This window comes from Pan paniscus, chromosome 2, assembly GCF_029289425.2.
Source record: "Pan paniscus chromosome 2, NHGRI_mPanPan1-v2.0_pri, whole genome shotgun sequence".
Taxonomy (NCBI): domain Eukaryota; kingdom Metazoa; phylum Chordata; class Mammalia; order Primates; family Hominidae; genus Pan; species Pan paniscus.
The window spans coordinates 149829937-149844448 of record NC_085926.1 but is presented as its reverse complement, the minus strand read 5'-3'; positions in this window follow the sequence as shown (position 1 = coordinate 149844448).

Genomic DNA, 14512 nt, shown 5'->3' with positions numbered 1-14512 from the left:
GCTTGCTTTTGCTATTCAGGCTCTTTTTTGTTCTGTATGAATTTCAAAATAATTTTCTTTAGTTTTGTGAAGAATATCATTGGTAGTTTGATAGAAATAGCATCAAATCTGTAAATTGTTTTGTGCAGTAAAAAAGAAAGAAATTTTGCCAAAATTGTTTTCCTTGATTGTAGCTAGGACAAACAAAATTAATTTATGTTTGTCCTTTGTGATAAAAAGTCAAAACATTTTTTACCATTTAGAAGAAAGAAAAATTAGAACCCAAATATTACCAACTAAGCAATTATTCTGGAAATATAAAAAGAATTCACTATTGAAACATACATAGAAAGTTCTGTTTCCAACTATGTGGTGAGTTAGTTTCTCAGATAGACTCTTTCAATGATAACAACTCAAATGCCAGATAAATTAAAATTTAAAATCCTAAATGTGGAGTTGAACTTGCAGAAGTAAAAAATACCCAAGCGAAAATCCATTTGAAGGCTGAAACTTTGAAAGCTAATAAATGCAGGTGGCTTTTAAATAACAAAAAAATTGAACTTTCCTTTTTATGGCCTTTAGGGCATTGGAGACTGGAAACAAAGCTTCTATTTCAGCAAGTTGAGAAATCTGAAAGGAGATATAACTAACAAACCCTTCTTCCTTCAGTTTCAAAATATATTGATTATCTTGAATCTAGGCACTGAAAGGGATGAAAGACTTAAAAACGAGTCCCTAAACGCTCTTTTTGACCAAACTTTAGACAGCTCCTGTGAATCCTCTTTTGAACCAGGCCTCATCCTAGGACCCTGTCTTTGATTCTTGTTCTTTGAATCCAGTTTTAGCAAGAATTCTTCATTCCTTTTTTCCCTGTTCCATGAGTTCAGTTTTTAAATCCTGCCAAGTCAATTTAGAGAGAATCCTCCACTCTTCATACCTGGTCACCCTGACCTGTTATCAGTAAGAATCCTGTTAAGACTGTTTAGCCAGAATTCCCTATCTTTGATGTCTCCTCTTAGCAATTCTCCATTCATGACCCCCTCACTCTTCTCATAGGCTATAGATATCTTGTTGCTTTTGCTGTATTCAGAGTTGAACCCAATCTCGACCACCTATTATAATTGCTTTTGCTGTATTCAGAGTTGAACCCAATCTCGACCACCTATTACAATATTCAGGACATTGATTACAATAGCTCTGATAAAGTCTTCCTTATAGTTTTAACAAGTGTCAGAATAAGTTTTTTCTTTAACACCCTACAGTATTATAACTACAAGTCTAATCTTATATCAATTTGAAGTTAGAATTCATATTACTTTTGTGATATGAACAAATTCAAGAATTTAAGTGACCTTAAATTGTTAATGCACTCAGATAACTTCCAGAAATGAAGAGAAATCCTCTCAGGAAGAATCTACCTTAATCCCAGTCATGGAAAACCATGGAGATAGAAGCTACGGAAAACCTCAAAAACCAAAGCTCTCAGGGAGGAGCACCTTTGATTCCATCGGGTGTAGCTGCATTTTCAAAAGGATGGGGCAAATGCCATTGCTTTTTATATCTTTCAGTCCTTGCTCCAGTAGAGCGAGAATGTGTGCTCCATCATAGAAATGCATTACAGAGTTTGACAAGAGTAATTTCAGGAGACAGCCCACCAAAAAATGAAGCCACAGGAAGCCAAAGTACTGGGGAGACTGTGGAGAGAAAGGAGCTCAGAAAAGTGACCCAAGAAAGTCCTTTAGGAATGATAGGACTTTCATGTAACCTACATATGCATAGATCTGACCCCAAACAGCACATCAAAGGTCTATGAGCACTGAACTAACAGATAGTCTAGGTCCCAGACTGAACACTGTGGAGTGCATACCCAGGAGAGAGCAAACAGCACAACAAAGGTTTTGAACACTGAACTAACACTGGAACCACAGTCTATAGGGGGTGGGTTAGAACTTGTGGGAGGCTGAGGAGGGTGGAACACTTGAGGTCAGGAGTTCAAGACTAGCCTCACAAACATGGTGAAACCCCGTCTCTGCTAAAAATACAAAACGAGCCTGGCACAGTGGTTACACCTGTAATCCCAGCTACTTGGGAGGCTGAGGCGGAAGAATCGCTTGAACCGAGGAGGCAGAGGTTGCAGTGAACCGAGATCATGCCATTGCACTCTAGCCTGGACAACAAGAGTGAAACTCCATCTCAAACAAACAAACAAACAAACAAAAACTTGTGGCCCAAACCTACTGAAACAAAATATTGACAATCTGCATAGAATTTAAACAAGACTCCAAAGTCTCTTGAAGTAATTCACAAAATGTCGAAAATGACTCAGCATAGAAAGAAGCACAAACATTTCAATTCACGTGAGAAAAGACAATCAACAGACAGCAAAGCTGAGATGACAATAGATGTTGGAATTAGCTGACAAAGACTTTAAAGTAGCTATTATACAAATGTTTCCAGAAGCAATTGTGAACACTCTTGCAACAAAGGTTAAACAAAAAGCTTTAGTAAAGAAATCGAAGATATAAAGAACCAAACTGAAATTTTAGGATGGGAAAATACAATAAACACCTTCTTCTATCCTCCAATAAAAATCTCACAGAGTTCAACAGCAGGATGGAGATAACAGAGCACAGAGTTAGTGAACTTGAAGATGGATCAGGAGAAAAAAATCATTTAACCCAAACAAGACAAAGAAAACAACTTACAAAAGAACAAAATCTCAAGGACCAAGAGGATGATACCTGAAGATCTAACCATGCCACTGGAGTTTCAGAAAGATAGGGTAATGATGAAAAAAATAAAGAAATAATGACAGAAATCTTCCAAACTTCATTTTTTAGAAAATGTATACAAGAAGTGAAGTAAATCCCAAATAGGATAAACTCAAAGAAATCTATGCACAGACATATCATAATAAAACTGCTGAAAACTGAAGATGAAGAAAAAATGCTTAAAGCAGCCAAAGAAAAGTGACACATTAACTATACGGGAAGAATGATTTAGAAAACTTCAATACTTCTCATCAGAAATCATGGCAGACAAGAAGAAATGCTGAAAGAAAAAACTGTCAATTCCTAATTAAGAAAATGTTTTATTATGTTTAATCCAGAATTTTATACCTAAATGAAATATCCTTCAGTAGTGTTCACTACTGAAGGATATTTCATTTAGATAGGATATTTCATTTAGATATAAAATTAAAAATGTCCTCAGATGAAAGAAAACTGAAAGAACTTGTATCTATCAGTCATGCTTTAAAAGAATTTCCAAAGGAAGGTTTTTAGATAGAAGGGAAATTGTTTCTGAAACAAAACACTTGAAACTCCAGGAATTAAGGGAGAAGAAAAGAAAGAGCAACATTTCAATGAAAAGTTGTCATAGTTCATTTGGGCTTCTCTAAAGAAATATGATAAACCAGGGTAGGTTATAAACAACAGAAATTTATCTCTCAGAGTTCTCAAGACTGGGAAGTCCAAGATCAAGGGGAAGCAGATTTAGTGTCTGCTAAGAGCTTGTTTCCTGGCTCATAGATAGCACCTTCTTAGTGTATCCTCACATGATGGAAGTGGCAAACAACCTCCCTTAAGCCTTTTTTTTAAATAAGAGTACACTAATCTCATTCATAAGGGCTCTACCCTTGTGATCTAATCAAGTCCCAAAGATCTTACCTCTTAAAACCATCACCTTGGGGGTTAGGATTTTAACATGTGAACTTTGAGGGGAAACAAATATTCAGACCAAAGCAAATGTAATAAGTTAGTCTTCTTATCTTGAATTCTTTTACCCAAAAGAAGACTTAAAATAGGAAACAGAGTAATATAAAATAAGGAGAATAAGTAGAAAACCAGAAAATAAAATGATAGTCCTAAATCTAAACCCATCAATAATTAATTTAAACATAAACCGTCTGGACACACCAATTAAAAGACAGAGGTGGTTGGAGTGATTTTAAAAATTACTTATATGCTGCAAAGAGAGCCACTTAAAATATAGTTACACAGATAGGTTAAAAGTAAAATGATGAAAAATAATATACCACATATATTAGTCCCTTTTCACACTGTTAATAAAGACAAGCCCAAGACTAGGCAATTTACAAAAGAAAGAGGTCTAATAGTCTTACAGTCCCACATGGGTGGGGAGGCCTCTCAATCATGGCAGAAGGCAAGGAGGAGCAAGTCACATCTTATGTGGATGGCAGCAGGCAAAGAGAGAGCTTGTTCGAAGAAACTTACCCTTATAAAACCACAAGATCTTGTGAGACTTATTCACCATCACTAGAACAGCATGGGAAAGACCTGCCCCCATGATTCAATTACTTCCTACTGGGTCCCTCCTACAACATGTGGGAATTCAAGATGAGATTTGGGTGGGGACACAGCCAAACCATATCACCACACAAACACTAATCAAACAAAAACTGGAGTGACTATGTTAATATCACAAAGCAGACTCAGAGCAAAGATTACCAGGAATAAAGATGGACATTACATAATAAAAAGGCTTAATTTACCAAGAAGACACAAGAATCATCAATTTATATGAGCTAAGCAACAGATCTTCAAAACACACAAAGCAAAAACCTACAGCATTGAAAGAAAAAATAGACATATCAGCAAATATAGTTGGACAGTCAACATTTCTTTCTCAGTAATAGAAAGGACTAGTTAACAGAGTCAGCAAGAATATAGAAGAACAAAACAATGCCATCAACCAACTTTATCTACTTGATTTTTATAGAATTCTATCCAAAGATAGCAAAATACACATTATTTTGAGGGACACATGGAATATTCATCAAGTTAGATGATATTCTGGCTCATAGTCACACATTAACAAACATAATTGAAATCATACAAAATATGTTCTCTGACGATAATGGAATTATACTAGAAATAAATAACAAAAGAAAAAAACAAAACCTTCAAATATTTGAAAATTAAAGCTCATGATTCAAAATAATATGAGTCAAAGAAAATGTTTCAAGAGAAATTAGAACATATTTTGAACAAAAATGCAACATAACAAATTAAGTCAAATTTAGTTAAAGCAATGCACAAAGGAAGATGTGTAACAGTAAATACATACATTATAAAAGGAGGAAAGTCTCTGTAATCTCAATTTCCGGTATAAGAAACTATAAAAACAATAGTAAAATAAGAAGCAGAAGAAAATACAGTTATGTGTCACAACAGTATTTTGGTCAATGACGGACTGCATGTACGACAGTAGTCCCAAAAGATTATAATGGAGCAGGAAAATTCCTATCACCTAGTTGACATTGTAGGTCCTAGTGCATTGCATGGACTTTGCTATATCTGTGTATCTAAACATAGATACACAAGTGCCATTCTGTTATGGTTGCCTGCAGTATTCAGTAGAGCAACATACTGTATAGGTTTGTAGCCTAGCAGCAATAGGCATACCATACAGCCTAGTGCTATATCAGATGTGCAGGAGGTCATACCATCTAGGTTTGTGTAAATACACTCTGATGTTTGTACAACAAAATTGCCTAACAATGCATTTCTCAGAGCATATCCCTGTCGTTAAGCAATGCATCTTGTAATACAGATAAGAACAGAAATTGTTAAAATTGAAAACAGAAAACAATAAACAAATTTTTCTTTTTCTTTTCTTTTTTTTTTTTTGAGACGGAGTCTCTCTCCGTCCCCCAGGCTGGAGAGCAGTGGCCCGGCCTCAACTCACTGCAAGCTCCGCCTCCAGGGTTCATGCCATTCTCCTGCCTCAGCCTCCTGAGTAGCTGGGACTACAGGCGGCGCCACCACGCCTGGCTAATTTTTTGTATTTTTAGTAGAGACGGGGTTTCACCGTGTTATCCAGGATGGTCTCGATCTCCTGACCTCGTGATCTGTCCACCTCCGCCTCCCAAAGTGCTGGGATTACAGGCGTGAGCCACTGCGCCCGGCCAGTGAACAAATTTTTTAAATTGTGCTTTAAAAAAAAAAAAAAAAAGCAAGACCAATAAACTTAATAAATATCTACAATGATTAACAAAGAAAAAAAAAGAGGATGTAAATTACCAATACTAGGAAAGAGAGAGGGGATTTCGTTACAAAATCCAAAGATATCAAAAGAATAATAACAGAGAATTTCAAGATAAATAGGCAACTCAACTAGTCCTCTGTCTATTAAAGAAGCTGATTTTATACTTAAAAGTTCCTAAAAAAGAAGTCTCCAGAACAAAAAAGCAAGACAAAGACTAACATGTTTAACAATTCAAAAGAAACACAAAATTCTCAATACAGTGGTCTCCCCCTTATCCTCAGGGGATATGTTCCAAGATCCCTAGTGGATGACTGAAACTGAGGATGCTACTAAACCGTGTGTGTGTGCGTGTGTGTGTGTGTGTGTGTGTGTGTACACACTATGTTTTCTTCCCATAAATACATACCTATGACAAAGTTTAATTTACAAAGTAGGCAAGGTAATATATTCACAACAATAACTAATAATAAAATAGAATAATTAAATGTTATACTGTAATACAAGTTATGTGAATGTGGTCTCTTTCTCTCTCTCAAAATATTTCATTGTACTCTACTCACTTACATTCAAACTATGGAATATGAGAAGATGCCTAACTTCACTAGCAATAAAAAAGCAAGTTAAAACCACAAGAGTTATCATGTCTTACCCAATTTTTAGGTGAAAAACTAAATCTGACACTATCATGTTGGCATATATGTGGAGCAACAGGAACTTATGAATATTGGTGGTATGATGTATAAATTGGCCCAAACATTTAAAAAATAGATAAACATTTCGTAGGAAGTTTGAATATGCTCATAATATGTGATCTAAGGATTTCACTCCTGGAATAAATGCATAAAAATTAATAACATATTACAGGAAATAACCAAAATGTCCGACAATGGTAGAATGGAACATACATTTTAGACTGGTTTTAAGGTGGAACACTGTTCAGCAGGGAAACTGAATGAGAGACAGTTACATGTGAGCTTTGCCCAGTGAATCTACCCAAACCTCATATTGAATGAAATAAGTAAGACATAGACATTATAGTGTAGGAGTTCATATTCATAAGGTTCAAAAATAGGAGAAATATATCCATAAGTGGTAAAATCATTTAAAGCCGAAAGAATGTGGGATGATTATTATAAAAGTCAAAATGACGAAAACCTCTGTTTGTAGGGTGGGAAGGTGATATAATTGGGAAGATGTATAGAGGATTTGGAAAAAACTGGCCAGTCTCTATTTCTTAACCTCAGCAGTGGACACATAGGTGCATCATTTACTAAAATTATTTATGTCAATATATGCATTTATATATTGTTTTGTATGAATGATATTTTCTAATAAATGGAAAATTGCAAAGTGAAATAAACCACTTTTTATGAAATACCGAAACTGAATTACTGTGCTTGTCCAAAAAGCTGCATCCTGATGTGGGATATTTGGTTATAATTTTTCTCATTCTAACACATTCCAGTTTTGAACTCTTGACTCTTTGAAATGCCAAATGTAATTATAATGCGGTATTTTGTTTAAGCATGTGCAATTAAAAGGGCACCATTGAATTGTGGTAGTGTGTAATGTTTCCCAGCTGCTAAAGGTAGAGGACATAATTTTATGATGTGTATTTGCTCCTACCAAAGACCCTCTATTTTATAGATTTATATAATATTAGAAAGCTCTCCTTCATTCTACTACTCTCTATCTGGGTTTATAGGTTAGAAGTGAATTATAGTTTGGTACAGGAGTCAAAAGCCTGCCTTGAGAGTGCTGGCCCTTCATTTCAGGAAAACTACTCAGGGGTAAAATGGCCAGTTTTTGAAGCCAGAATTGTCAGGGCATTATTGCTTATTTTATGCAGTTTTAAATATGCCAAGGACATATTTGGAGCTATGCTGAGAAGAAAGGGATCCCTGTCCAGTTAATTAAAACATGACTTTTAGTAAGTTGCAAGTAGAGAAGGTTCATAGGAACAAATTATAAATCTACTTATTTATCTTCTACCACATTGTCTTTTACAGAATACTCTTTAACCCACTGTATTTCACATCTCAGCAGTTTCTTCTTCCCCATGATTCCTAAGACTTTTTCTATCTTTGAAAACTAGAATGTAGCTCTTAGTTTTCCTTCCTGGATAGTTAATTCATACAAGATTCTGTGTGGATTACAGAATCAGACCCAGTTTTTAGAAGACTTGCTTCCTTGCTATCATACATCTTGTAATATATACTTTTCCTTGCTAGGTTATGTCTGCATATAAATAGGCACATTTATCTGGAGATTTAAATTAATTACTGTTTTTCATAAAATGGTATAAAATGAACTTTGACACTGGCTAGGGCTACTGAATTCTAGCCCTTTTCTATGTAAGTCATGAATATATTTGAAGACTACTGTATTTTTGCAGTGAAAATATAAGTAGCAGTGTTTTCACCATGTAATACAATAGTTACAGTGTTCCCTGAAAAGTCATGCTCTGTGCACTTAATTCAACTTGGCAGAAAACACCATTCCTTCTGTAGAAGATACTACTACTATGCACAGAAATTTATACAAGAAAGTATGTTTGCGGGCCTCTTGGAGCTAAAGTTTAAAACTTGCAACCTCAACTGGATCAAGTTTTCTGTGAATATTCTGTGGGAACGAAAAACATTTACAGCAGAACTTTAACAATTCCTAAACAGACATCCATATACATGTGAACGTATGTGTGTGTATTTATTGATTTATTTTTATTTCATCCAAATAATTCACCTTGAACAATCAATTGAGATGAAATCAATCCATCAGATTTGAGAGATAACTAGCTTTCATCTCATACAGGCAATATATGGAGATAGGTCCCCAAATACCTAAATATTAAAATTTCCAAATCTTATTATTTTAGTGGTACTCAGCCATAATAAATCAAAGCAAGTGATTCTCTTATTACATTTTTGTTTGTTTTGAGTAAATTATATTGAAATATTGTATATGCACATATACATATGCAAAGACCATTGATGTATAGCTTAACAGATCTTAACAAACCAAAAAAACCCAGGACCCATATCCAGAGACAGAATAATACTGTATCTTAGAAGTCTCCCTCATATCCTCTTCCAGTCACACTCTGTCTCCACAAAAAAAGCTGCTGTCTGACTTTTATTACCACATTAATTTTTCCTGCCTTTGAACTTTATGTAAATGAAATCATAACATGTACTTGTTTGTGTCTTTCTTTCCTACTCAAGAATATGAGATTCATTTATGCTGTTTTATATATTTGTATTTTGCTCATTCACATTACTGTTTTGTATAAAATAATTATTTTGAGGTATAATCTATTATTACTATATAAACTATGCTAAAACATAGTATTTAAAATACTAATTAGGCTGGGCATGGTGGCTCGCTCCTGTAATCCCAGCACTTTGGGAAATGGAGGCTGCTGATCACTTGAGGTCAGGGGTTTGAGACTAGCCTGGCCAACGTGGTGAAACCCCGTCTCTACTAAAAATAAAAAAGTTAGCCAGGCATGGTGGCACAGACCTGTAATCCCAGCCACTCGGGAGGCTGAGGCAGAAGAATCGCTTGAAACCCAGGAGGCAGAGGTTGCAGTGAGCCGGGATCGTGCACTGCACTCCAGCCTGGACGACAGAGTGAGACTCTGTCTCAAAAAATATAAAATAAAATACCAATTTGAGGGAGACTGGTTCAAACCCAGTGGTAACAGGACATAAAAGGGATCAAAGGAGCTACAGGAAAGCTAACTTTTTCTAACTCTTCCATCCTGTATAGAAAAGATTTGTTTATTCCTTATTTTATATAAGTACTACTCGCTAACCGATTGCACAACTGGAGCTCCTTATTTCTTATTTCAATTAGCGAAACCCTATTATCAGGCTATTGGCATTTACCTTATTCTAATTTAGCAGACCTTGGCGATTGGCTAACATAAAAGCCATTAACAACACCTTTGCCCCTTTCCACTTTCCTCTATAAAAGCTGAAAGGGCCAAATATATTATTTTCAATCATGTTACTACTAAAAGTGACCATGTGATACAGTCTTGACCAGTTAAATTTAAGAGGGAGTTTCTGGGGATTTCTGGAAAAACCTTTGCTTTTTTTATTAAAGATAGTAGCATAAGAGGAGAGAAGCTTAATGACATTCTTTACCTCATCTTCCTGCCTTGCTGCTGGATATGATTCCTGGAACTTCAGCAGCCCTTTTGGGACCATGAAGTAATGAGCATGGAAGTGAAAAGGTAACACATCAAAGTGATCAAGTCCAAAGGTTATGGTAATCAAAGACTTTGATTATACTATTGTGATACTGAACACATTTTTAGACTTATTGTTAAGCAAAATATAAATTTCCTTATAATTTAACCCCATTGTTAGAGCTTTCCTTAATTGCAGCCAAAAGTGTATCCAATATACCATTTATCTGGATATTTAAGATAGAGGCATGCACCTTAAAAATTGCATGAAATTATGCTGTATTTTATATTAGCTTCTTGAAAATCAACATCTTGATTAGAAGAGTAAAACTGTGCCTATCACACAGATGAATTCTGATGACTTATTAAACACCTGAAATGCTTTCAGTTGCTTGATTTCTTCAAAACAACACTCTTTATTTCTTGATATTGTAGCCTTAACATGAGAAAACAATCAAATACTTTATATTTAAGCCCCTCCTGGTGTACTTGGGAATTCTGGTGGTAGGTGCTAGCTAAGCACCTACCAGAAATCCCTTGAAGTCAATAGACTTCAAACATGATTATTATCTCAGCAGTCACAGAAAAATATCCTTTTACATCTTCCTTCAAAGAGGCAGACTACTGTCATTATAGTTCTGAAATGTTTATTGTCTCATTAAATTACCAATTTCCCATAGACTTTTGGTCTGCAGTTTCGGAGTTAGGATTCTGGGAGAGAATGGTGGAGATAGTAATACAAGAGTAGTCCTTTGGCTCTTCGTGTTGAAAACTGATTACCTCTTAATTTGCAGGTAATTATCCTTATTTGTACCAAACATTCCTTTATCTCTCACTTGCTGATTTTCTGTGGCTGCATCTAGGTCAGCATAAATGACTTTAGGCTAAGTTTCTTTTGATTTAAAACAAATCTAATATCTTAAAGTTAGATAGCTGTTATCCAGTGGGTATTGCATGAGCATTGGCAACCTGTCATATAACACAACATCTTATTAACAACTTGTATTTCCTATACTTTTGTGTGTGGAGACCATATGCTATGTTGAATTGGTTTAAACAATGTAGTCAGAAAGGCTGCCCTGAAATTTTATTTTTGGTAATACATTAGTAGAAAAGTTGAGGGATTACGAGAAAGTTTATGTTAAAATTCTTCTTATGCTTCTTTGGAGAAGGACTATTTTTATATGATTAAGAGGCCAATTATTGAATATTTCTATTCTTTTTGTATGCTATAGCAAGAAAATTAGGGAGTTAGGGTTTAAAGAACAAATGTATGGCATTTGTGAAGTTGAAAACAACCTCTGGATACTCAAATCTCCCGCTTTTGATCAGTCTCAACTCTTTAATGGACCTTATTCACTTAAGCTATAAATCACATTGTGGCATGAAAATAATGACAAGCATTTCAGAAAAGCCAGAAATGTGTAATTATGAGTATTTATTCTTTTTAAAGCACTAATTGTAAGCAGAGGGAAAACACCAAAGAGCCCCAATCTAATATTTTTAATGTACATTTTTCATATTATATTAAAATTTTAGTGTTTTAATAAATGTAGGAAGATGAATGGGATAAATGAAATTTCTTATGGAAATAAATGTACACAAATATGTACATTTTCTAAATGATGATTAATAATATAGTTAAAGCCCATGGACATGCAGTGTTATTTATCAGACTACATCCAAGCAGGGTGGAAGCAAAAAACACTTATGCAGCATGTAAGCCAGCCTCTGACCAGCTTTGGCACCTAAACAGGAGTCATATTTTTGTAGGCATGAATTTGTTTTGAACAATGAATCAAATGTCTTCTGCACAGATAGGGTTTTATTTAACACCAGAACCATGTCTTTTTCTACTTACATTTCCTGGAAAATAAGTACAAATTTTGTAACCAGTCTATGAATAATTAAATACCTTCTCATGAATGACAGACTTCAGAAGGTTCAGAATTTCAACCTGGGTAAACAAGTATATATTTGTATGTCTGTCTAGGTTTATGTGTACCTAAACTCCATTCCATAAACCATCTCGCAAAAATGTTTCTGAAGCCCTCTCCTGCCTCCCACTTCCCACATTTCATGAAAAGATATGTGTGTGGAGGATGGTGGCTCTTCATAGGATTCTATTTAAGTGTTTGTCTTGAGACCAGTCACAAGGCTACTTTAGAAAGTAGAGCATTTTCTCAAGATGTTCCCCACATCAGTAACATTCTGTTTGAAGAAGAAAGTGCTTTTAGTTTATCGGAGAGATTATAGATACTTTTTACCAGTGAAAAGAGCCAAAAAATACTTTGATGATTGTGAACCAGGATAAGAATAAAAGACTTCTATGTTCTATTAAAGGAGGAAGTAGAAGGGGAAACCAGTTATTGTGTGTATGGCGTGTGATGTGTCAGGTCAGGTAGCGGTCAGTCACAAGGTGCCTCACTTCTGGATGTCTGTTCCTCTTGTTTCATTCAGCATCTATTTTTTTTATTTCTTCAGTTATATCCAATGCAGCTAAATGAAAATGTTCAAACCATCTCTCACCCCCCTCACCCCATATACAAGTAAGGTGGACAAAGAACAGATCACCCAGGGTTTCTTTCAAGGCACAGAAGATACAGTGGGTCTTCAAATGGCCACTGAGGTGACTCTAGCATCTTTCAGTTAAAGACTCTCCATTTTTTTGGTTTCTCAGAGACTGGATGAGATAGAAACTACAGAGATAATAAGAACATTTAAATTCCGTGTATTGTTTAAAGATTATACAAAAGTAGTCATACTTTTTTTACTTAATATATAGAAATTTAGATAGATATATATAACACTCTCCCTTTTTAAAATATTTTATTTTTAATTATTATGAATACATAATAGTTGTACATATTTACCCTCCCTTTGAATTTTGATTTGTCAAGGAGATTTTGGGCTTTATTCTTCTCTTATGTGATTCACCTACAACTTGTTATCAGTCAATAGGTGGCTTACCATGCCTGGATAGGGCATCCTTGCCTGAATAGAGTCTAAACTGTGCAAATGAAAATTATAAATCAAAGATATGAGGGTATATTCTATTCAAACATATAATTGTATAAAAAGCAAATACATTTTTTCCTGTAAAAGTGCAGTGTAGTTCCCTTTTATGTGTGTTTGACTTGCATAAATTTTTGTTACTACAAAATAACTTAAAAGTCTATTTATAAATTTTAAAATAATGTTAATTTGAAAATGATAGTGAATTATAATTGTGTTTGTACTGTTGCCCACAGTGGCACCACTATAAGTGTCAGACAGAAATACTGGCTCTGCTCTAACGAAGTAAGTCTTGGATTTTGCAAGTATTTATTATGCAAGAGTTTCAGAGACGTATATATTGCATAAAGTGTGGTGAATGTGACCAACTTGAAATTACACGATCATTGTGAAAAGTTCAGACAATTCAAACATATAAAAAGGAGAAAGTAAAAACCCTCTGCTAAGCCACTAAGAAATACAATTATTGTCGCTAATTTTTTAAAACTTGCTAAAAGAGTTAAGCAAAATATTGACATACTTGTCTTATGACACAAAATTATAGTAAGATTAGAAGAAATACTGACATCAGTTAAACAATTTACACTTAAATGCTAATGCTCCATAACTATTGCTTATTTTGATTTATCTCCATCGTCACTCCCACTGTTAGATTTCAATAAAACACAACTCCCTGGATGCCTTCAGCCATGGAGTAGTCCTCAATCCCTTCATTCTCCTAAATACAAGGTCTTTTCTGCTATACTTCCAAAATACACCTCCACTTCTCCCGCTTCACCCCATGTCTGCCTCCACTGTTTTTGTCTAGTCCTCCATCACATTGCACTAGAGCCAAAGCCTCCTGAATAATCTCTTTCCATCTGCCTCTGCCCCTCTAACATTGCCTCTCCATTCAAAAGCCAACAGTGTTAATTAATGATTGGGTTCATTTATCCAAGCATTCAAGGCCTTGAACCTATTTTGTGCCCAGCACTTTTCGAGGCACTAGAGACACATTCGTGAACAAAACAAAGTTCCTCTTCTCTTGCAACAACTTGTAGTTCCTGGAACTTCTCAGGCTTTCTTGGGCCTACAAGCTCTTGCTTGGGCCATTCCTTCTGCCCAGAATGCCTTTTCCTTTATTTCTTTACGTGGCTTACTTGCACTAGTTCTTCAAGATTTAGCAAAATGGTCACATCTTTAAGGAAGACTTCTGTGACCCCCATCGTACCCCCTCAAGTCTGGGTTAAGTGCACATCTCTCTGCTTTCAGTTTCTTGTGCATTCCTGTTTCTCAGCACTCCCCCATACTGTATTATCATAGTGAATTACCTTCCTG